We start from the raw sequence: 23,434 nt of genomic DNA, 5'->3' as shown, positions 1-23,434 counted from the left end.
AGCCTCGAATGCAAGTTCCCTTGCTTATTAAGCCTGTCACCTGTTAATCTGGAGTTGTCTGCCTCTTTCTTCAGTCTCTCCTGGCCCTCTGTATGGGGGCCAATTTGTGAACCAACATTCAATTTGAGATCTTCCTACTTCTTGATATGATGAATGATTTTCAATTGAAACCTGGACATTTTCATATTATATTATGAGACTGGATTTTATTTAAACCTTCTGTTTCAGCTAGCTTTCTTTTTTTTTGCTGTACGCGTGCCTCTCACTGTTGTGGCCTCTCCCGTTGCGGAGCACAGGCTCCGGACGCGCAGGCTCAGCGGCCATGGCTCACGGGCCCAGCCGCTCCGCGGCATGTGGGATCTTCCCGGACCGGGGCACGAACCCGTGTCTCCTGCATCGGCAGGCGGACTCTCAACCACTGTGCCACCAGCGAAGCCCCCTAGCTTTCTTTTATACTGTTCTGGGTGGGAGGGGAAATGAGAACACCCCCTGCTTGGTGCCCGGTGGGGTATAAGTCCACATTCCCCATCCTGCCTCTGTTGGCTGAGCGTGGAATCATTGCTGCTGATTGGGGGTGAGAGTTCTGGCTCCCCACGTGGATCCCGCTGACTCTGCAGTGGGGAAGTGGGCTTTGTTACAGCTGGGCAGCTGTGAAAGTCCTGAATCCCCAGTAGGGCTCCTCTGACGTCACTCCAGTGGGAGAGGGGTGCCTTGCTACTGCAAGGGGGGTGGGAGTCCAGGCTCTCTGTGCTGTCTCCACTGACACTGTGGGTAGAGGGCTTGTTCCCAGCTGGTAGGGATGAGCGCTACGGCCTCCAGGAGTAGCGTGTTGGCAGAGCCTGAGAGATAGGAGCGGAGACTGCCCACGTGACCTTCGCTTGTGGTACTGTGGTGGGCCATGTCTTTTGTTTGTTTGTTTTTTGTTGTTTCACCGGATCACTGTGCTCATTGTCTGAAAGTTGTCTGTCCTGCTAGGCTGCCCCTTTCTTGGCCTTTGGCTGGAGAGAGCAGGTGTCGTTGTTGTTTTGTCCGTGCCTGTTGACACTTCTGTGCTGTTAGCCTCTTCAACTTGAAGTCTGGGGTATATGAGGCAGAAAGAAAACCCGGAGAACTCACCACCGTGTTGTTTCTTGGGTCCTCAGGTCTTTGGCCGGTTTGCCTTTTTCTTGCCACCTTTCAGAGTCTTCTTCTGTTTGTCTTGTACGTTATGTCCAGGGTTTTGGTTGCTTTGCGGGAGGAATGAGGAGAAGTTTGTCCACCCCAACTTATATGTGCAGAATCACATTAAATTTACTCTTTTACGTCTGGCGGCTTTGCTCGGCGTCATGGTTAATGGTTTTGAGATTCATCCATGTTGTTGCATATGTCAGTTGTTCTTTTTATTTAATTGCCGAGTAGTCAGTCATCCATTGTTGAGCTATACCACAATTTGTTTATCCTTTTATCACTTGATAGACCTTGGGGTAATTGGCAGGTTTGGCTGTGATGAAGAGACCGGTTATAAACATGATCATTATGTGGATACACGCTTTTGTCTCTCTTGGATAAATACTGTGCGGAAGTGTATGGGTTGTACGGTCCATATATATGCTTAGCATTTTCAGAAACTGCCAGAGTGTTCTCGAACATGCTGGTACCACTGTATGTTCCTGCCACTAATGAATAATAGCTCTGGTTGTGTCAAATGCACTTGAACAGTTGCTATGGTGTTTTAAAAATTTTAGCCTTCTAATAGGTGTGTAGTGGTATCTTGTGATATAATTTGTATTTCTCTGATGGCTAATGATGTTGAGGATTTTTCATGAGCTTATTTGCCATCCATGTATCATTCTCTCTTTTATGTGTCTGTTCTCATCTCTTATATCCTTTTTGTTTTGTTTTGTTTTGTTTTGTTTTTTGCGGTACGCGGGCCTCTCACTGCTGTGGCCTCTCCCGTTGCGGAGCACAGGCTCCGGACGCGCAGGCTCAGCGGCCATGGCTCACGGGCCCAGCCGCTCCGCGGCATGTGGGATCTTCCCGGACCGGGGCACGAACCCACGTCCCCTGCATCGGCAGGCGGACTCTCAACCACTGCACCACCAGGGAAGCCAAGCCCTCTTAGATCCTTTTAAATTAAATCCTTTGTTTTCTTCTTATTACTGAGTTGAGAGTATCCTTTTGTATATTCTGGATACAGGTCTTCTGTCACATATTTATACTGCACATATTTTCTGCTAGTCTGTGGCTTGCATTTCTATTTTTTAATGTGTCTTTTGAAGAAGATACATTTTTCATTTTGATGATGTCCAATTTATCAAGTTTTTATAGTTTGAGCTTTTGTTTCCCATGTAAGAAATCTTTGCCTAACCAAAGCTCACAGATATTTTTCCCTCTATTTCCTTCTGGAAATTTTATAATTTTAGGCTGCACGTTTAGGTTTACGATCTATTTTGAGTCAATTTTTATACGTGGATTGAGGTTCACTGTTTCACCTGTGAACGTCCCACTGTCCCAGCACTACCTGGTGAAAGGACGATCTTTTCTCCATTTAGGTACATTGGCACCCTTGTTAAAAACAAAACAGAACAAAACAGTTTTTTGACTATGCATGTGTGGGTCTATTTCTGGCTTTTTGTTGCATTCAAGTGATCTATAACAAACAAATACCACACTGTTGTAAATACTGTAGAATTATAGTAAGTGTTGAAATTTAGGTGGTATGAGTCCTTCAACTTTGTTCTGCTTTATAAAAATATGTGTTGCCTACTCTAGGTCTTTTGGTTTTTCCATATAAATTGTACAATCCAACTGGTCAATTTCATCGAGATTGAGTTAAATCTATAAATTAATTTGGGGAGAATTGACAATCTACCAATATTGAGCCTTCCAATCTATGAACATATGTCTCCATTTATTTAGGTCTTCTTTGATTTCTCTCATCAGTATTTTGTACTTTTTTTTTTTTTTTTGCGGTACGCGGACCTGTCACTGTTGTGGCCTCTCTCGTTGCAGAGCACAGGCTCTGGACGCGCAGGCTCAGCGGCCATGGCTCACGGACCCAGCCGCTCTGCGGCATGTGGGATCTTCCCGGACCGGGGCACGAACCCATGTTCCCTGCATCGGCAGGCGGACTCTCAACCACTGCGCCACCCGGGAAGCCCAGTATTTTGTATTTTTAATCACACATATTTTGTTAGACTTATCCGTAAAATAGTTCATGTTTTCTGGTGCTGCTACAAATATTACTGTATTATAAATTTCAATTTCTGATTGTTTGCTGCTAGTTTATAGAAATACAGTTGCTTTTAAAAAATTGATCTTGTATCTTGTGACTTTGCTAACTCACTAGTTTTTTCTCCTTGGTAGATTGAGATTTTGTTCATAGACAATTATGACCTCTGTGAGTAAAGACAGTTTTATTTTTTCTTTTCAAATTTGGATGCCTTTTGTTTCTTTTTCTTGCCTTGTTGCACTGGCTAGGACTTTGTGTACAATATTGGAAAGGAGGAGCACCTTCTTAAGAGTCTTTCTTCTTTCTCTGTGACACATCATTGGCAAGTAATCTCCCAAGAGGGTGAATGGACACTTTATGTTTCTGGGATCTGTCTCCTTTACACCCCACCTTTAGAGGCAATCAAGCAACTCAGTGTGAGAAGGGAGTGGAATGAATGTGGTGGTTTGGGAGCTGTAAATGAGGGGGACTCAACAGCAGTGGTGGCTCTTCACCCTGGACTGGACCTCTAGTGATTAGGGGTCCCTAATGGGTGGACCCTAAACTGTCTCTGGGGCAGCTGGGCTCAGAGGGGAATGGCCATTCTTGTAACTAGGAGGACTGGATGCTTAGGTTACGACTTGGTAAATATAGTAAGAAACTCTTTGAATCAGGTGTGGCTTTGAGGAAATGAAGGCATACAGAGGCAGCATTTACCTTCAGAAGTCCCTGCCAGCCTTTGCTTTGGGACAGAGGCAGCACAGATTTGAAGGCAGTCCTGGATGGCAGAGATTATGGTAACCCCAGCAGCGATGGTTTGAGAGCCCCAGGGGCTCTTGCCCAGTTGGTAGTGGATGTCCAAGGGGTCTCTTTTGGGACTGTGTAAGAGCTGGGGGTTCGTGCATGATCCAGAAGAGGATAAGGGGGGCTCCTAACGGGGTGAAACTGTACTTCTTGTTACACACACATGGGGAGTCAAATCAATTTTAATTTAATTGGAGGAAATGAAATAAATGAAAAGTACTTGAACTCCAAGCGTTTGTTTATATTGATTACAATGAGGTGAGGTCAGATTACAGAAGCTTTTGAAAATCAGGTGGATGTGTTTGAACTTGAATTCTGTAGGCAAGGCAGAATCATCAGATGTTTTTGAGGAAGGAAACAACGGATGTGTGAAATATTCCATAAGCAACTGTACACTAAGAGCACAGTGTCCTCACAGGGGATGAAGCTTATAGTGTGTACGAAGCCTGAGGGGTCAAGCAGGCAAGCCACCCAGCCTGTTTGGAGGAGAAGTTATAAAGCACCGGGAAAGAGAAAGTCCTGAGCAACACTTCTGAAAAAAGAACTTTCCCACAATGAGTTAAACATTCCAAGATCTGAACATATATCCACTCTCTTTCTTATCAGACTGAAATGCATTTCAGTGATGTTTCTTGGAGTTATCAAGGGAATAGGCTTATTGTTCACGTAGAGGGTGGCAGCACCATTTACCAGGGAGGACTTATTTAAGAGTCTGGGCTCTTTCCAAGGCATTGTAGAAGTACTTTGCAGTGTCTGATTTACTTTAAAGCTCCTTGTTTTTGCAGTTGAGAAGCAAAATGTGTCCTGCACACATCCTATTTAAAACAGAATTTTCTCCTCTGTTAAACATAGATAAAGAATGCAAGAATATGAATTTCATAGCATGAGTTTATCTTGATATTAGGTGAAAATGAGACCCGGTGCTTTTCGGGATCAGTTTCATGGCAGAAGGGGGTACAAATCAAACATACACTTGAATGTGTGATTTGATTATGTCGTGAGTAGTCTAATGAGGGTGGCAGTCAGTTCTTAAGAATATAAAATGAGGGCTTCCGTGGTGGCGCAGTGGTTAAGAATCCACCTGCCAATGCGGGGAACACGGGTTCGAGCCCTGGTCCAGGAATACTCCACATGCCGTGGAGCAACTAAGTCCGTGCGCCACAACTACTGAGCCCACATGCCACAACTACTGAGCCTGCGCTCTAGAGCCCAAGCTCCGCAACAAGAGAAGCCACCACAGTGAGAAGCCCGCACACTGCAACGAAGAGTAGCCCCCGTTCACCGCAACTAGAGAAAGCCCGCGTGCAGCAACAAAGACCCCACGCAGCCTAAATAAATAAAATAAATTTATAAAATATATATATATAAAATTAAGGAAAATCCATGTCTTTTCCTCCTCTCCCTCTTCCATCTTCTTCTTCTTTAGAAGGGCTGCATGTACAAGTATTTATGTATAGCATTATGATACTACTTAGACACGTAGAAACCGTTTTCCCTCCATCCACCACCCCAGCTCAGGTCTTGTTCTAATTTATAATTTGGTGGACATTTTAGTTCCATGTAAACAGAAAATCCACCCCAAATTTGCTTAAGTAACAATGACCTTTTTTCACTCACATTAACTCAAATGTTTAGCAGTAACGCTTGTTTCAGGCATGGCTGGATCTAAGGGTTAAAATAGCCACAAAACCTAGAAGTTTTCATGTGTCTCTTTGTAGTCCTTCTTTCCTGCCTCTCCTCTCATCCCCAAGCCAGCAGGAAGAACCTGCTTTCTGTCATTATAGACTGGCCTTTGATTTCTAGAGTTTTATGTAGATGGAATCACACAGTAGACACTAGTTTTTGGTCTGGCTTATTTCATTTGGAATAATGACTTTTGAGATTCACACATACATTTGTATGTATCACTCATCCATTCTCCTCTTTATTGTTGAGTAGTGTTGCATGGAGTGGATAAACCACAATTCGTTTATCCATTCATCTGTTGTTGGACATTTTCTAGTTTTTGGTTATTACAAATAGAGCTGCTACCGGCATTCTTGTTCAAGTCTTTGTATAGATATATGTTTTCTTTTCTGTAGCGTAAATATATTTAACTCTGGAAGAAACTGACAGACTTTTCCAAAATGGCTACAGCCCTTTCAGTTTCTACCAGCAGCAAATGAGAGGTCTAGTTTCTCCACATTCTCACCAACACTCAGTATGTTTAGCTGTTTTTTTTTGTTTTTGTTTTTCGTTTTTTTTTTGTTTAGTTGTTTTGATGTTAGGCATGTTAGTCATTCTAATAGGTAGGTACCGGTATCTCATGTTTTTAAATAGGATTTCCCTCGTGGCTAATGATGTTGAATATCTTTTGGTGTACTTGTGTGCCACCTCTGTGTGTTCTTTGGTAAAGTATGTCCAGATCTTTCCCCATTTTTGCGATTAGTTGCTTTCTTTTTTTGTTTGTTCTTAGAGTTCTTTATGTATTCTGTATACAAGCCCTTTCTCAGATATACACTTTGCAAAGATCATCTTGTTTATGGATTATCTTTTTGCTCTCTTAACGGTGTCTTTTTTCTAGAACAGAAATGTTAAATTTTGAAGAAGTCCAATTTTTCAAAATTTTTTAAATAACAGCTTTATTGAGGTGTAAGTGACATATCATATAATCCACCCGTTTAAACTGTATAATTCAATGGTTTTTAGTTTATTCACAGAGTTGTGCAGCCATCACCACAACCAATTTTAGGATATTTTGATCACTTCAAAAAGAAGCCCCATGCCGTTAGCAATCGCCTCCTATTCCCCCCCGAAACTTCCCGGCCTCTGGAAACCATTAACCTACCTTCTCGCTCTATAGATGTGCCTGTTCTGGACATTACATACAAATGGCATCATGCAGTATGTGGTCTTTTGTGGTTGGCTTCCTTTACTGAGCATGTCTTCAGGATTCATCCATGCTGAAACATGTATTAGTACTTCATTTCTTTTTATTGCCAAGTAGCATTCCGTCATATACCACATACCTATTTTCTTTCTTTTTTATTGTGTAAAATACACATAATATAAAATTTACCATCTTAATCATTTTTAAGTGTACAGTTCAGTGGGATTAAATAAATTCATGTTGTGCAACCGTCACCACCATCCATCCCCAGAACTCTCTTCATTTCTTAAAAAATATTTATTTATTTATTTTGGCTGTGCTGGGTCTTAGTTGTGGCATGCATGTGGGATCTTTAGTTGTGGCATGCATGCGGGATCTAGTTCCCCCGACCAGGGATCGAACCTGGGCCCCCTACATGCAGAGTTCGTAGTCTTACCCCCAGACCACCAGGGAAGTCCCTCTTTTCATCATGTAAATTGAAATTCGATACCTATTAAACGCTAACTCCCCCTTCTCCTCTCCCCCCAGTCCCTGACAACCACCGTCGCAATGTCTGTGTCTATGGTTTTGGCTACTCTAAGTACTTCATGCAAGTGGAATCATACAGTATTTGTCTTTTTGTCACTGGCTTATTTGACTTAGCATAATGACCTTAAGTTTTACCCATGTTGTAGCATATTGCAGAATCTCCTTCCTTTTTAAGGTTAAATGATATTCCATAGTATGCTTATATCACATTTTGCTTATCTATTTATTGGTGGATGGACACTTGGGTTGCTTCCACATTTTAGCTATTGTGACTAGTGCTGCTATGAACATAGGTTTATAGAAATCTCTCTGAGACCCTGCTTTCAATTTTTTTCTGGATACATACCCAGAGGTGGAATTGCTGGATCATGTGGTAATTCTAGTTTTAATTTTTTGAGGAACAGCCATATTGTTTTCCACAGTGGCTGCACCATTTTACAATCCCACCAACAGTGCAGAAGCGTTCCAATTTCTCCATATCTGCATCAACACTTCTTATTTTCTCTTCTGTTTTTTTGTGTTTTGATAGTTGCTATCTTAATAGATGTGAAGGGGTATCTCGTTTTGATTTACATTTCCCTAATGATTAGCTATGTTAAGCATCTTTTCCTGTGCTTTTTGGTCCTTTGTGTGTCTTCTTCGGAGAAATGTCTATTCAAGTTCTTTGTCCAATTTTCAGTTGGGTTGTATGTTTTTTTTGTTGCTGAGTTTTAAGATTTCTCTGTATATTCTGGATATTAACCCCTTATCAGACATATGATTTGCAAATATTTTCTTCTGTTCTGTGGGTTGCCTGCTTACTTTGTGGATAGTGTCTTCTGATGCACAAAATTTAAAAATTTTCATGAGGTCCAGTTTCTCAAGTTTTTTTTTTTGTTACCTGTGTCTTTGGTGTCATATCTAAGAAAGCATTGCCCAGTGCAATGCTATGAAGCATTTGTCCTTCAAATTTTGTTATCTTCTAAAGGTTTTATTGTTTGAGGTCTTACCTTTAGGTCCTTGATCCATTTTGAGATAGTTTTTGTATACGGTGTGAGGTAAAGGTCCTACTTCATTCTTTGGCATGTGGATATCTAGTTCTCACAGCACCATTTGCTGAAAAGATTGTCTTTTCCCCATGGAATGATCTTGGCACCCTTGTCACAAATAATTTGGCCATGTATGTAAGGGTATATTTATAGGCTCTGTATTCTTTTCCATTGGTCTATATGTCTGCCTTTATATCAGTACCACAATGTCTTGTTTACTGTAGATTGGTAGTAGGTTTTGAAATCAGGAAGTGTGAATCCTCCAAGATTGTTTTGTCTGTTTGGGCCTTGGGATTCCTTTAATTCCATATGAATTTTAGGATTGGTTTCACTATTTTTGCAAAAAACATTATTGAGATTTTGATAGGGATTGTGTTGAACCTATAGATTGTTTTGGGTAGTATTAACATTTTAATGATATTAAGTCTTCCAATCCATGAACATGAATGTGTTTCCATTTACTTGTGCCTTCTCTAATTTCTTTAAGCAATGTTTTGTAGTTTTCATTGTACATGTCTTTCATCTCCTTGGTTAATTCCTAAGTATTTTATTCTTTTGATGCTACTGTAAATGGAATTTGTTTCTGTAATTGCCTTTTCAGGTCATTGTTCATGCATATAAATGCAACTGATTTTTGTGTGTTGACTTCGAAAAAAATTTTTGTTGGAGTATAGATGATTTACAATGTCGTGTTACTTTCATGTGTACAGCAAAGTGAATCAGTTATACATATACATATATCATATACATATATCCACTCTTTTTAAGATTCTTTTCCCATATAGGTCATTACAGAGTATTGAGTAGAGTTCCCTGTGCTATACCGTAGGTCCTTATTAGTTATCTATTTTATATATAGTAGTGTGTATATGTCAATCCCAATCTCCCAGTTTATTCCCCCCGCTTCCCCACTGGTAACCATAAGTTTGTTTTCTACATCTGTGACTCTATTTCTGTTTTGTAAATAAGTTCATTTGTACCATTATTTTTTAGATTCTACATATAAATGATATCATATGATATTTGTCTTTCTCTGTCTGACTTACTTCACTCAGTATGACAATCTCTAGGTCCATCCATGTTGCTGCAAATGGCATGATTTCATTCTTTTTTATGGCTGTGTAATATTCCATTGTATATATGTACCACATCTTTTTTTTTTAAATTTAATTTAATTTTTATTTTTGACTGCTTTGGATCTTCGTTGCTGCGTGTGGGTTTTCTCTAGTTGTGGTGAGCGGGGGCTACTCTTCATTGTGGTGCATGGGCTTCTCATTGCGGTGGCTTCTCTTGTTGCAGAGCACGGACTCTAGGCACGTGAGCTTCAGAAGTTGTGGCACATGGGCTCAGTAGCTGTGGCTCACGGGCTCTAGAGCACACGCTCAGTAGTTGTGGTGCATGGGCTTAGTTGCCCCGTGGCATGTGGGATCTTCCCAGACCAGGGCTCAAACCCATGTCCCCTGCCTTGGCAGGCGGATTCTTAACCACTGTGCCACCAGGGAAGCCCTGTACCACATCTTCTTTATCCACTCTTCTGCTGATGGACATTTAGGTTGCTTCCATGTCTTGGCTTTAACTAGTGCTGCAATGAACATTGGGGTGCATGTATCTTTTCAAAGTATGGTTTTCTCTGGGTATATGCCCAGGAGTGGGATTGCTGGATCATATGGTAGTTCTCTATTTAGTTTTTTAAGAGACCTGCATACTGTTCTCCATAATCGTTTTACCAATTTACATTCCCACTAACAGTGTAGGAGAGTTCCCTTTTCTCCACACCCTCTCCAGCATTTAGTGTTTGTAGACTTTTTGATGATGGCCATTTTGACTGGTGTAAGGTGATACTTCATTGTAGTTTTGATTTGCGTTTCTCAAATAATTAGTGATGAGCATATTTTCATGTGCCTCTTGCCCATCTGTATGTCTTCTTTGGAGAAATGTCTATTTGGATCTTCCACCCATTTTTTGATTGGGTTATTTGTATTTTTGATATTGAGCTGCATGAGCTGTTTGTATATTTTGGAGATGAATCCCTTGTCAGTCACTTCGTTTGCAAATATTTTCTCCCATTCTGTAGGTTGTCTTTTCATTTGGTTTATGGTATCCTTTGCTGTGCAAAAGCTTTTAAGTTGAATTATGTCCCATTTGTTTATTTTTTGTTTTTATTTTCATTACTCTAGGAGGTTGCTCAAACTTTGTTTCCTGCTACTTTGCTGAATTTATTAGTTCTAACAGTTTTTTTTTTTTTTTGTGGAGTTTGTAGGGTTTTCTACATATACGATCATGTCACCTGTAAGCAGAGATAATTTTACTTTTTCCTTTCCTATTTGAATGCCTTTTCTTTCCTAATTGTTCTGGCTGCAATGTCCAGTACTATGTTGAACACAAGTGGTGAAAACAGGCGCCCTTGCCTTGCTCCTCATCTTACAGGAAAAGCTCTCAGTCTTTCACTGTTGAGTATAATGTTTCCTGTGGGTTTTTAACATACGCTTATTATGTTGAGGTAATTTCCTTGTATTCCTATTTTGTTGAGTGTTTTTACCATGAAAGTGTGTTGAATTTTGTCAAATGCTTTATCTGCGTCAACTGAGATGACTATGTGGTTCTTTTCCTTTATTTTGTTGGTGGGGCATATTACACTGATTTTCATTATGTTGAATCGTCCTTGCAGTCCAGAAATAAATCTCATTTGGTCACGATGTGTAATCTTTTTATTATGCTGCTGAATTCTATTTGCTAGTATTTTGTGGACGATTTTTCCATCAGTGTTCATAAGGGATATTGGTCTGTAGTTTTCTTTTCTTCTGGTGTCTTTGTCTGGCTTTCGTATCAAAGTTATGCTGGCCTAATGGAATGAGTTGGGAAGCTTTCCCTCTTCAAATTTTTGAAAAATTTGAGAAAGACTGGTATTAGTTCTTCTTTAAATGTTTGGTAAAATTCACCAACTGTCAGGTCCAGGACTTTCCTTTGTTGGGAAGTTTTGATTACTGATTCAATCTCCTCACTAGTTATAGATCTGTTCAGATTTTCTATTCTTCATCATTTAGTCTTGGTAGGTTTTGTGTTTCTAGGAGCTTGTCCTTTTCATCTAGGTTATCCAATTTTTTTTGGTGTACTGTTGTTCAGAGTACTCTCATAGAATTCTTTTTATTTCTGTAGAATTGATAGTGATATCTCCAGTTTCATTTCTGATTTTAATATTATGAGTCTCCTCTCTTTTTTTATTAGTCCATCTAGCTAAAGGTGTGTCAATTTTGTTGATCTTTTTCGAGAACCAACCTTCGGTTTCATTTATTTCCTTTCTTGTTTGCCTATTCTGCATTTCATTACTCTGCTCTAATCTTTATTATTTCCTTCCTTCTGCAAGCTTTGGGTTTAGTTTGTTCCTTTTTTTCTAGTCCCTTAAGTTGTAAAGTTGGGTTGTTGATATGGGGTATTTCTTGTTTTCTTTTTTTAATGTAAGCATTCATGGCTTAAATTTTCCCCTTAGCACTATTTTTGCTGTATCCTATAAGTTTTGTTATGTTGTGTTTTCATTTTCATGTGTCTTGAATAATTTTCTAATTTCTCTTGTAATTTCTTTTTCGATTCATTGGTTGTTTAAAAGTGTATTGTTTAATTTATACAATTTGGTGAATTTTCCAGTTTTAATTTTGTATTGATTTCTAACTATCCTGCCATGATCAGATAAGAAACTTTGTATGATAGCTATCTTTTTAAATCTCTTGAGGCTTAATTTGTCGTGTAACATATAGTATATCTTGGAAACTCCCATGTGTATTTGAGAAGAATGTGTGTGCTGCTGTTTTTGGGTAGAGTGCTCTGTATATATCTGTCAGGTTTAGTTGGGTTTTGTGTTAAGTCCTCTATTTCCTCACTTATTTTCTGTCTGGTCGTTCTACTCATTATTTTAAGTGGGGTACTGAAATTTCTACCTATTGTTGTAGAACTATTTCTGTCTTCAATTCTGTCAGTTTTTGCCTCATCTATTTTGATGGTCTGTCATTAGGTGTGTAATTTTTTTCATTTTTAAATTTAAGTATAGTTGATGTATAATATTACACAAGCTACAGGTGAACAACATAGTCATTCACAATTTTTAAAGGTTATACTCCATTTATAGTTACTACTATAAATACTGGCTATATTCCCTGTGTTGTAAAATACATCCCTGTGGCTTATTTTATACATAATAGTCTGTACCTCTAAGTCCCTGACCCCTATACTGCCCCTCCCCACTTCCCTCTCCCCACTGGTAACCACTAATTTGTTTCCTATATCTATGAGTCTGTTTCCTTTCTGTTAGATTCCCTAATTTGTTGTATTTTTTAGATTCCACATATAAGTGATATCATACAGTATTTGTCTTTCTCTGTCAGACTTATTTCATTTAACCTAAGTCCATCCATGTTGCTACAAATGGCAACATTTCATTCTTTTTTTTTTTTTTCTAAATGGCCTAGTCGTATTCCATTGTGTATATGTACCACATCTTTTTTACCCATTCATCTATTGATGGATACTGAGGTTGATTCCATGTCTTGGCTATTGTAAATAATGCTGCTATGAACATTGGGGTGCATGTATCTTTTTGAATTAGTTTTTGTTTTTTTCAGATGTATACCCAGGAGTAGAATTGCTGGATCATAGGGAGGTGTGTAAATGTTTTTAACTCTTATATCCTCTTGCTCTATTGAGCACTTTATTAACATATAATGTTCCTTTTAACCTTCTTTGATTGAGTCTATTTTGCCTGATATTAGTATCACCACTCCTGCCCTCTTTTGGTTGCTATTTGCATGGAATGTCTTTGCCATCATTTCACTTTCACCCTGTTTGTGTCTTTGGATCTCAAGTAAATCTCTTGTAGGCAGCAACTAGGGTCATGTGTTTTTATCCATTCTGCCAAGGCTGTCCTTTGATTGGATAGTTCAATCCACTTACATTTAAATTAGTTACTGATAAGGAGGGACTTACTTTTGTCAGTGTGCTATTTGTTTTATATATTCCATATAGCTTTTTTGTTTCTCATTTTCTGCATTACTGTTTTCTTTTGTGTTTACTTATTTTTTTGCAGTGAAATGTTTAAGTTCCTTTCTCATTTCCTTTTGTGTATATTCTATAGCTGTTTTCTTTGTGGTTAACTCTTTAGGATTTACCATCCTAGAGTTATAACACTCTAATTTGAGTTTACGGAAGATAAACTTTAATACCACTCAAAACTCTGCTCCTTTACAGCTCTGTTCCCACCTCTTCAGTTGCTGATATCACAAGGTTTTATCTTTATACACTGTGTGCCCCTGAACATAAACTAATAGTTCTTTAAAATGCATGAGTCTCCTAAATTATGTAGAAAACAAGGTTTGAAATTACAAACCAAGGACTTCCCTGGTGGCGTAGTGGTTAAGAATCTACCTGCCAGTGCAGGGCACACGGGTTCAATCCCTGGTCCAGGAAGATCCCACATGCCACAGAGCAACAAAGCCCATGCACCACAACTACTGAGCCTGCGAGCCACAGCTACTGAGCGTGCAACGAAGAGTAGCTGCTGCTTGCCACAACCAGAGAAAGGCTGTGCTCAGCAACAAAGACCCAACACAGCCAAAAAAAATAAATAAATAAATAAAGAAATTACAAACCAAAGTTACTGTAATACTAGCTTTTACAACAATAAATTTTTTCTTTACATGTATTAGTCTCTTAAATCATGTAGAAACAAAAAGCACAGTTACAAACCATTGTTACAATAACACTATCTTTTATAGTTGCTCATGCATTCACCTTTATTGAAATCTTTCTCCATGTGGTTTTGAGTTACTGTCTAGTGTCCTTTCATTTCATCCTGCAGGACTCCCTTGAGCATTTTTTGCAGAGCAGGTCTAGTGGTCATCAACTCCTCAACTTTTGTGTATCTGAGAATATCTTAATTTCTTCCTCACTTTCGAAGAACATTTTTGGTGGATATAGGAGTCTTGGTTGACAGATTTTCCTTCTTGACCTACTGTCCTTTGGCCTCCAAAGTTTCTGATGAGAAATATACTCATAATTTTATTGAGGATCCTTTGTATGTAATTATTTGCTTCTCTCTTTCTGCTTTCAAGATTTTCTCTTTGTTTTGGCTTTTAAATGTTTGATTAAGTTGAGCTTCTTGGATGTTTATATTCATGTCTTTCATCAAATTTGGGAAGTTTTCAGCCGTTATTTCCTCAAATATTCTCTCTGCTCCTTTCCCTCTCTCTCTTCTCATCATGGGACTCCCATGATGCATATGTTGGTCTGCTTGATGGTGTCCCACACTGGTCCCTGAGGCTGTATTCACTTTTCTTTAACCTTTTTTCTTTCTGTTCCTCAGCCTTAATAATTTCCATTGTTTTATCTTTAAGTTTACTGCTTTTTCTTTGCCTGCTCAAATTTGCCTTTGAATCCATCTAGTGTATTTTTCTTTTCTGTTATTGTGTTTTTCAGATCCAGAATTTTTTTTTCTTTTGTTTAGGTTTTATATCTTTTTATAGATATTTCCATTTTATTCACACATCATTTTCTTGACTGTTTCCATGTCTTCCTTTGGTTTTCGAGCATGTTTAAAACAGTCATTTCATAGTTTTTGTCTAGTATAGACAAAAGGCCATTAGGCCTTTTTCAGGGACCGTGTCTGTTGATTTATTTATTTATTTTCCTTTGAATGGGTCATAATTTGCTTGTCTTTGTATGCTTTGTGATTTTTGTTGAACACTAGACATTTGAGTAGTGTGGTAGCTCTGGAAATCAGATTCTCCTCATTCCCCAGGGTTTGATTTTTTAAATAATTAATTATATTAATAATTAATTAATACTCTATTATTAATATTAACAATTATATTAATAATCTTAGTTGCTGCACATGGGCTTTCTCTAGTTGTGGCACGCGGGGGCTACTCTTCATTGTGGTGTGTGAGCTTCTTGTTGTGGTGGCTTCTTTTGTGCGGAGCACAGGCTCTGTGTGCGTGGACTTCAGTAGTTGTGGCACACGGGCTTAGTTGCTCCGTGGCATGTGGGATCTTCCCGGACCAGGGCTCGAACCCATGTCCCCTGTCTTGGCAGGCAGATTCTCAACCACTGCGCCACCAGGGAAGCCCCCCAGGATTTGCTTTTTTTAAAATGTATTATTATTTTGTTGTTGTTGTTTTTTGATTGTTATAGGCTGTCTTTGTGCTGAGGATAAGCCGGAGGTGTAAGCTGAATGTCTTCTCAGCTCTTTTCTGAGCCTTTCCTTGGGCATATATGGTCATTTTCTAATTTTTCATGTATACGCAGTTGATTTTGAATGTGTTAGTCATTCATGTCTGGCTCCCAAAAGGAAAAAGCAAAAAATTAAGGAGCAGAAGGGGCCCTGGCATATTAAATCTCCCAGAAGTCATTTCAGCCAGAGGGAGAGGGGTTTGCAACAATCAGGGGAGGTAGAACAACAAAGGTTGCCAGCTTCATTGTCTTACCTCTGTGATCAGAAGGAGCAATCCATGATCAGAGCACAGATCCCCAATATTTGTAGGAAAGAATCCTTTTGTCCACCCTCGCTCCCACAGGCTGTGTGTGAGCTGCTCCAGGAACACATGCACAGCTTTCTGCAATGGAAGAGGGGGATGGGCAGCTAGTACTGTGCCAAGAAGTGAAACCGACTGAAATTAATAGCAATTTACTGTCCAAGTGTTCCCCTGGAAGTAGCAAGCTTTTAATAGATTCCAGAGTTCAAAAATAATTACATTAGATAGATTTGGCCAGTGTATTTGTTGTCTAAGTGGGGAGACAGATTCCTGATGCTTTCTACTCTGCAATCTTCCCAGAATCCCCTCCCTCAGTTTTGTTTTTGTGTGTGTGGATTGTGCTTTTAGTGTTGTATCTAAGTCTTTGACCCAGGTCATGCAGGTTTTCTCCATTATTTTCTTCTAGAAGTTTTATAGTTTTAAGTATTACATTTAGGTGTATGATCAATTTTGTGTTAGTTTTTTGTAGATGATGTGAAGATCATTTTTTTTTTTTTTTGCCTGTGGATATCAAATTGTTTCAGACCATTAGTTGAAAATGCTCTTCTTTCTCCACTGTATTGCTCTTGCGCATTTATCAAAAATCAGCTTTCTGTATATGTGTGAGTTTATTCCTGGATTCTCTGTCTGTTCCATTGATCTATTTACAAAAATACCATGCTGTTTTGATTATTGTAGCTTTGTATTAAGTCCTGAAATTAGATTATGTTCATCTTCAAACTTTGTTCTTTTTCAGAAATGTTTAAGCTATTTTAGGTTCTTTGTATTTCCATATGTATTTTAGAATAAGCTGGTGAATTTCTACAAACTAGTCATCTGGGATTTTCATTGGTATTGCATTGAATCTGTGGGTGAATTTGGGGAGAATTGGTACTTTAACAATATTGAGTCTTCAAGCCATAAACAATATGTATCTTCCAATTGATTTAAGTCTTCTTTCATTTCTGTCAGCAAAATTTTCTAGTGTTCAGAGTACAGGTCTTTCAGATGTTTTATCAGATTTATCTCCATCATATTTTTGATGCTATTGTAAATAGTATCTTTTTAAATTTAAATTTCTTATTTTCCATTGCTAGTATATAAGAATACAATTGATTTTTGTATATTGATCTTGTAACCTGAAATCTTGCTAAACTCACTTATTAGTTCTCTTACCTTTCTGTAAACTCTGTTAGATTTTCTATATCAATGATTATGTCATCTGTGAATACATAAAATCGTACTTCTTTTTTTCTAATCTGGATGAGTTTATTTCTTTTTCTTGCATTGTTGCACTGGCTAGAACTTAAGATATCATGTTGAGTGAAAATAGTGAGAGCAAATATTCCTGCCTTGTTTCTTAACTTAAGGGAAAAGCATTCAGACGTTCAACATTAAGAATGATGTTAGCTGTAGGTTTTTTTGTATATGTCCTTCATCAGGTTAAGAATGTTCCCTTGTAACCCTAATTTGTGAGATTTTATATCGGGAATGGATACTGAATTTCATCAAATGCCTTTTTTTGGGGGTATATGTGAGATGATTATACAGTTTTTCTTTTTTAGTTTGATAATATCATGAATTGATTTTTAAATGTTAAGATAGCCCTGTACAGCTGGAATAAACTCCACTTGGTCCTAATGTGTGATGCACTTACTGTATTGTTGAATTCAGTTTGCTGAACTTTTTGTTTAGAATATTTGCATCTATGTTCGTGAGGGATATTCATTTGTAGTTTTCCTTTCTTTTAATGTCTTTGATTTTCGTATTGGGTAAAGGTGACTTCATAGACTGAATTGAAAAAAATTCCTTCTTCAATTTTTTGGAGGAGTTTGTTTAGAATTTGCATTCTTTCTTCTTAAAATTCTTTTGGTAGAACTCACCAGTAAAGCCATTTGATTATATAATTTTCTTTGTGGGAAAGTTTTTTGTTTTTTTTTTTTTTTTTTGCGGTACACGGGCCTCTCACTGCTGTGGCCTCTCCCGTTGTGGAGCACAGGATCCGGACACGCAGGCTCAGCAGCCATGGCTCACGGGCCCAGTTGCTCCGCTGCACGTGGGATCTTCCCGGAGCGGGGTACGAACCCGTGTCCCCTGCATCGGCAGGCAGACTCTCAACCACTGCGCCACCAGGGAAGCCCTGTGGGAAAGTTTTAAACTACAATTTCAATTTCTATAAAATATTTAGGATATTTAGGTAGTCTATTCCTTCTTGAGTGAAATTTGGTAATTTGTGTCTTTCAAGAAATTTGTATATTTCACCTAATTTGTCAGATCTATTGGCTTAAAGGTGTTTGTGAGGCCTAAAGGTGTTTGTAATATTTCCTTATTATCTTTTTAATAGTATCTATAGTAATAACACCTGTCTCATTGATATTGGTAATTTATGTTTTCTTTCTCTCTCTTTTACTGATCAATCTGGCTAGAGGTTTATCAGTTTTATTGACCTTTAAGAACCAGTTTTTGGTTCAATTGCTTTTTTTTCCTATTGTTTTCTGTTTTTCTAGTTCATTAGTATCCACTTTTTTCCTTACTATTTCCTTTCTTCTGCCTACTTTAGGTTCAAGTTATTCTTTTTCTAGCTTCTTAAGGAGGAACTGAGGCTTGGTTTCTGACTTGGAAATTCTCTACGGTCTTAGCACTCTGTTGCCTTCAAGTAGAAATGCTGTTCCCAATGTACCTAGTCTGTAGTCACTCAGAATGGATGTCCTAACCGCTCTCTTTCCACATCTAGGACTTCAGGTGTTGGAGGAGTGAGGCTTTCAGGTTTCTGGGTCTTGGGAAAGAGTATCAGAATTAAACGTCCAGATGATACAGAGTGATGGAGATGCCCGCTTAAGGCAAAAGTGGAGATGAAAGAGAACATTCTCCTGTTGCCAATGACCAGAAGCGCCAGTAACCATGCTTTGCTGCCAGGGAAGAAGCCAGTGGAAAGAAGGGCACCCCTGCCTGTCCCTGGCCGGAGCCAGCCCTCTTTTAGGCATATATTCTCACATTCACGTATGTAGCTGTTGGTGGGTGTCTCTTTAAACAGGCTGATGGTTACAGAAGAGAACTTGAATGAAAAAATATTCGGAAAGCTGCTGCTTGCCAAGTTTTAAAAACAATGAGAGAACCTTGCAGAAAATTTCCAGCATAAGTTCATTGTTCAGATCACCAGCATTTCTGATTCTGAATCTTCAGCTCACACAGAGGAGGTGATCCCTCCTGAGCCCTGCCTGGGGAGGGCGGCTGGGATAAGAGTGTGAGCGCGTCCATCAGGAGACCTTTGAGCTTCACTCCAGCCCTCAGACGTTTTGCCTCTGGGTCCTAGGAATCACGCTGGGAGTTGTGTCCGCCAGTATCTAACCGTGCTCTGCCTTGAACGGCTGTGAGATAGTAAGGGAGAAAGCAGGTCATCTTGTTTTAAGGGCAAGAGGTTGGGAGATTTTTAGGTGTTTCCAGATTTGACTGCTTATTCAAAATACCCGATGAGCTTGTGAAAAACACAGCTGCTTTTTAAAAAAATTTTTTTTATTGGAGTATAGTTGATTTACAATGTTGAAAAAATACAGATGCTTGAGATGTACCCTCCTCCTGATGTTTCCACCTCAGGCCCCAAGCTCCTGAGTCAGACCAGGTATGTGCGTGTGTGCATGTGTGTGTGCGTGTGTGCGTGTGTGTGTGCATGTGTGTGTGCGTGTGTGTGCATATATTTCTACTAGTGGTGCACAACAATCACTTATTATTATTATCGTTACTATCACTACTATCTTTTCGCAGTTCTGGGGGTAGACTGAGCCCCACTAGGCAGGTCCTGCCCTGGGTCTCTCATGCGGGGCAGTAGGAAGCAGCTGAGGCTGGGGTCATTCTGAAGGCTTCCTTCCTCGCATGTCTGGACTGTGGCTCAGGACACCGACACTCGGCTTCTCCTCGTGGCCGGGAAGGAACCTAACATTTTTACCAACTCCCCAGGGTGATTCTTGATAAGCTAGGCAGTGATTTATGGTTACTTTTGGGAGCTAGTGGACAACACGACCTTTTTAGTCCCTTAAAGTTGTAAAATTGTAGAATTCAAGCCATCGCTTTTCTTTCGACCTAAAGAATATCTTCTAAGAGAACGCAGGTGTTTCTCAAAGCAACATGTCTTGTTAAGACAAAATTTCCAAATATAGACTTATCAGAAATTCTAACAAAAAGCTAAGAGAACGCAGTCTGATGGAATTCTGTTTGCTCAGTTGGACATGCCTTTACTGAGCCATGCCCATGACAGACACTCTTCCAGGAGAGGGTGTAGCGTTGTACTTATTTCATGGCTGCTAACAAAGGTCACACGTTAGCCGGAGTAGTAACACATTGAAGCTGGCTCTGTATTTCCTTGGAACTCCCACTCCTCCTGCTGCCTGTGGGAATTGTGAGTCTGGGGCAGGAGAGGAAGTGAGAGCGTTTATAGCGAGTGGAACTTCCTGTGGGGCTACCTGCTGTGTTTGGCTCTGAACTGCCTTGTATGTTGGGCCGAGACTAGACATAGCTATAAAAGCATCAAGTCTGGGGAGGTTTTACTCTCCAGCATTGTAGAGTGGGGTCCCTGTGACCAGTGCATTGGCAAGTTTGTGTCACCCACCTCACAGGCATCTGCTTCACTGTAACATGATGCTAACTGCTTTTAGCATTTGGGTCCAGTTGATATCTTCACTGGATAGACATTTTGGACCTTTCTAGAAAACACTTTTAACTAGTTCCTAATTAACATATCATAAGGCAAAATCTGGTTCTTCTTTGGGTCTTCTGGTCATTTCAAGCATTAAAAAGAAAATTAAGGGAAGCATAGTAGTCAGTTGTTACTTCTCATCTCATTAATTTACAAACATAAGTTGATGGCAGATATCATAACCTTTTTTAAAAAAAATTTTTGGCTGTGCCACAAGGCCCATGGGATCTTAATTCCCAGACCAGGGTTCAAACCCACATCCCCTGCTTTGGAAGCACAAGTCTTAACCACTGAACCACCAGGGAAGTCCCTGTCATAACCTTTTTAAAAAAGATAGACAGCTCCCAAATTGATTCTTACTGAAACGAGTTTTTAAAAAGAGAAACTAGAAGCTTCCTTATATTAAAGGGAAATAGGCCAACTTAGTAAAACCTCAGTAAGGCCGAGTGATGAATAACAATGTTGTGGTATTTCATGTAAACAAACAACTCTGTTGTTTAATGATTCTCATTTCCTAATTTAGAATTGCCACAATATCTAGGAGTTCTCACTTTCTGGTGTAGAAGGAGACAATTTTATGGGTTTCCATGATTCCGTTTAAAGCAAAAGGAAATATGTTATAGACATTTTCCTTGAACATTCTCCTTCTGGGCAGGAAGTGGACAGTGTCAACCGAAAATGCCGTCATCAGATGGAGGAAAACCTGCCAGTGTGACAAAACGTCTACCTCCCCTCTTGATGTGTTTTTTTCTTTAACGTTTCTTAAAACTCAACCAAAGCTCAGTGGCCCTTCAATATCAGGGAGAAAGCGGTCCGGCTGCAGCTGCAAGTGATTAGGGGGAGAATTGCGCGCTTGCACCCTAAGCCCTTCTTACGGAGATAAGACCTTCAGGAGCCTCTTTCTCCTCAGAAACAAAAGAGTCCCATCTATAGGAGCAAAGGTTAGATAACAGCAAGCTCTGTGGCTCACCTTTGGGTGCCTTTAGGTAAATTTCATCTGAATTTTTCCATCTTTATAACGGAGAGAACAACCTTGAAATTTCTGTAACGCTAACATGAGTTAATTTATTGGAAATTTTCTTAAATTCTCAAAAAATACTGTACACATCTAAGACAGCAGTACTCAAACCACCCTAATAAAAAATGCATTTCTGTTTCATTTGATAACAGTCTCATATTTGCAAATAGTTCTCTATAAATTCGGGTCACTGAAAGCAATGCGATATTGGAGGAGCTCAGTTTGGGTGTTTAGTCTGCATTTCTATGCATTCTTAATTCTGATTTTTCGTAAGTTTCTTTTTCTTTTGTTGCTAAAAATACAGCTATTCATTAAATAAATAATTATCGATACCTATTATGCGCCGGACTGTGTACAGTTTTGTGTTTTGTGGGTAACACAAAAATGATAAAACACTGTTTCGATCCTCACAGAACTATTCACATTATCTGGGAACTTTACCGTTTGTATCATTAAACTGACTTGTAGATTGCATAGGTAGGCTTCCTGAAATCATTCCTTGTGTAATGAAGAAAACTGATCGTCACTTGTCAACCGAGGTTTTCAGTGTAACAGCTTTCATCACATGTGTTTCTTAGAAAGGAAGTTCAAAAGGACGAATTCTGTTAGATTGCTGACCTTGACCTCCTGTGGCCAAAAATCCTGTTTCCCTGTGTTTTTAAAGGAAACACGTTTTGAGAAAAGCTCCCAATCCCAGATTCAGTGGTTTTCCTTAAAGAGAGACAACAATGGAATTCTGGGAGAGATCTGACATAAGCGGATTCATCTCATCCTTCTCAGGAGAGAGCAGTGTTTGTTTACTCTGCTCAGAGAGCTATATTTCTATGCATGTGCTATTATTAGAGCCCTTTGAAGTAGAAAAGTCATATGTCACAGGCCTTGTGATTCAAAACGTTAAGGCTGTTTATCTGATGTGTACATAGGGTACATAGGAAAGGAGAAACACCTGTTTGTTGAAAATGGACTCTGAGGAATTAGCGAGCACACATTTGCAAATTTTGATTCTCTGTACAGCGTCACATTTGTTTATCTTACATCATAGGCTGCTCTTTGGATAGGTGGTTTTAAAGAGGAAAATATGAGTGCGTCGGGAAACCAAGAAATGTATATAAAAAATTTGTGTGGTATCTAGAAACTGTGTTGGACTGGAAGGTAACCAGGACTAATGCCTGCCCTGATTATATATATTGTGAACATCCAACGAGAGAAGCCATATGAAGTTGCTTTCAGGGCATAGCTATAGAAAAGCTAAAAGATTTCTTATTTCTCTGGCTCAATCATCACTAATTTAGTTTTAAACTCATTTAAAAATTCAAAACAGAAAAGCTGAAAATATTTTTTAATTGTTTTAACCTGATCACAATGTGTCTTAAACATTTTTACACATAAATTTATATCTCATTTTTAAAGGGCCTATGTACTATTTCCTTGTGTGAAAGTAAAAATCCATGTCCTGTATTGATAGATATTTAAATAATTTTGTTGAACTACTAAAAAGTCAGAGCCACAGTGACTATTCATCTTCCATATACATTTATTCATTCTCAGACATCTCTTATTGAAGGTAAAGTGTGTGAAAAGAAAGGAAAGATTTACTCAAGAGGATATGCTGTTGAAGATGTGGGCTAATTATGTTTATAGTTATGGAATAAAATTTTGTATCAGGCAATAAGAAAGTTAACTGTAAGGGTAAATGCATTTCAGAATTGTTAAAGACAATCTATCTTAACATCTGCCTCTAGGAAGATGGAATAGACAGCATTTCCCCCATTCCTCTTGCTGACTAAAAGCACCGGACATTTTATATAACA

This window comes from Grampus griseus, assembly GCF_964374135.1.
Source record: "Grampus griseus genome assembly, chromosome: 17".
NCBI lineage: Eukaryota > Metazoa > Chordata > Mammalia > Artiodactyla > Delphinidae > Grampus > Grampus griseus.
The sequence above is the reverse complement of the archived record's forward strand: the minus strand, read 5'-3'. Positions refer to the sequence as shown.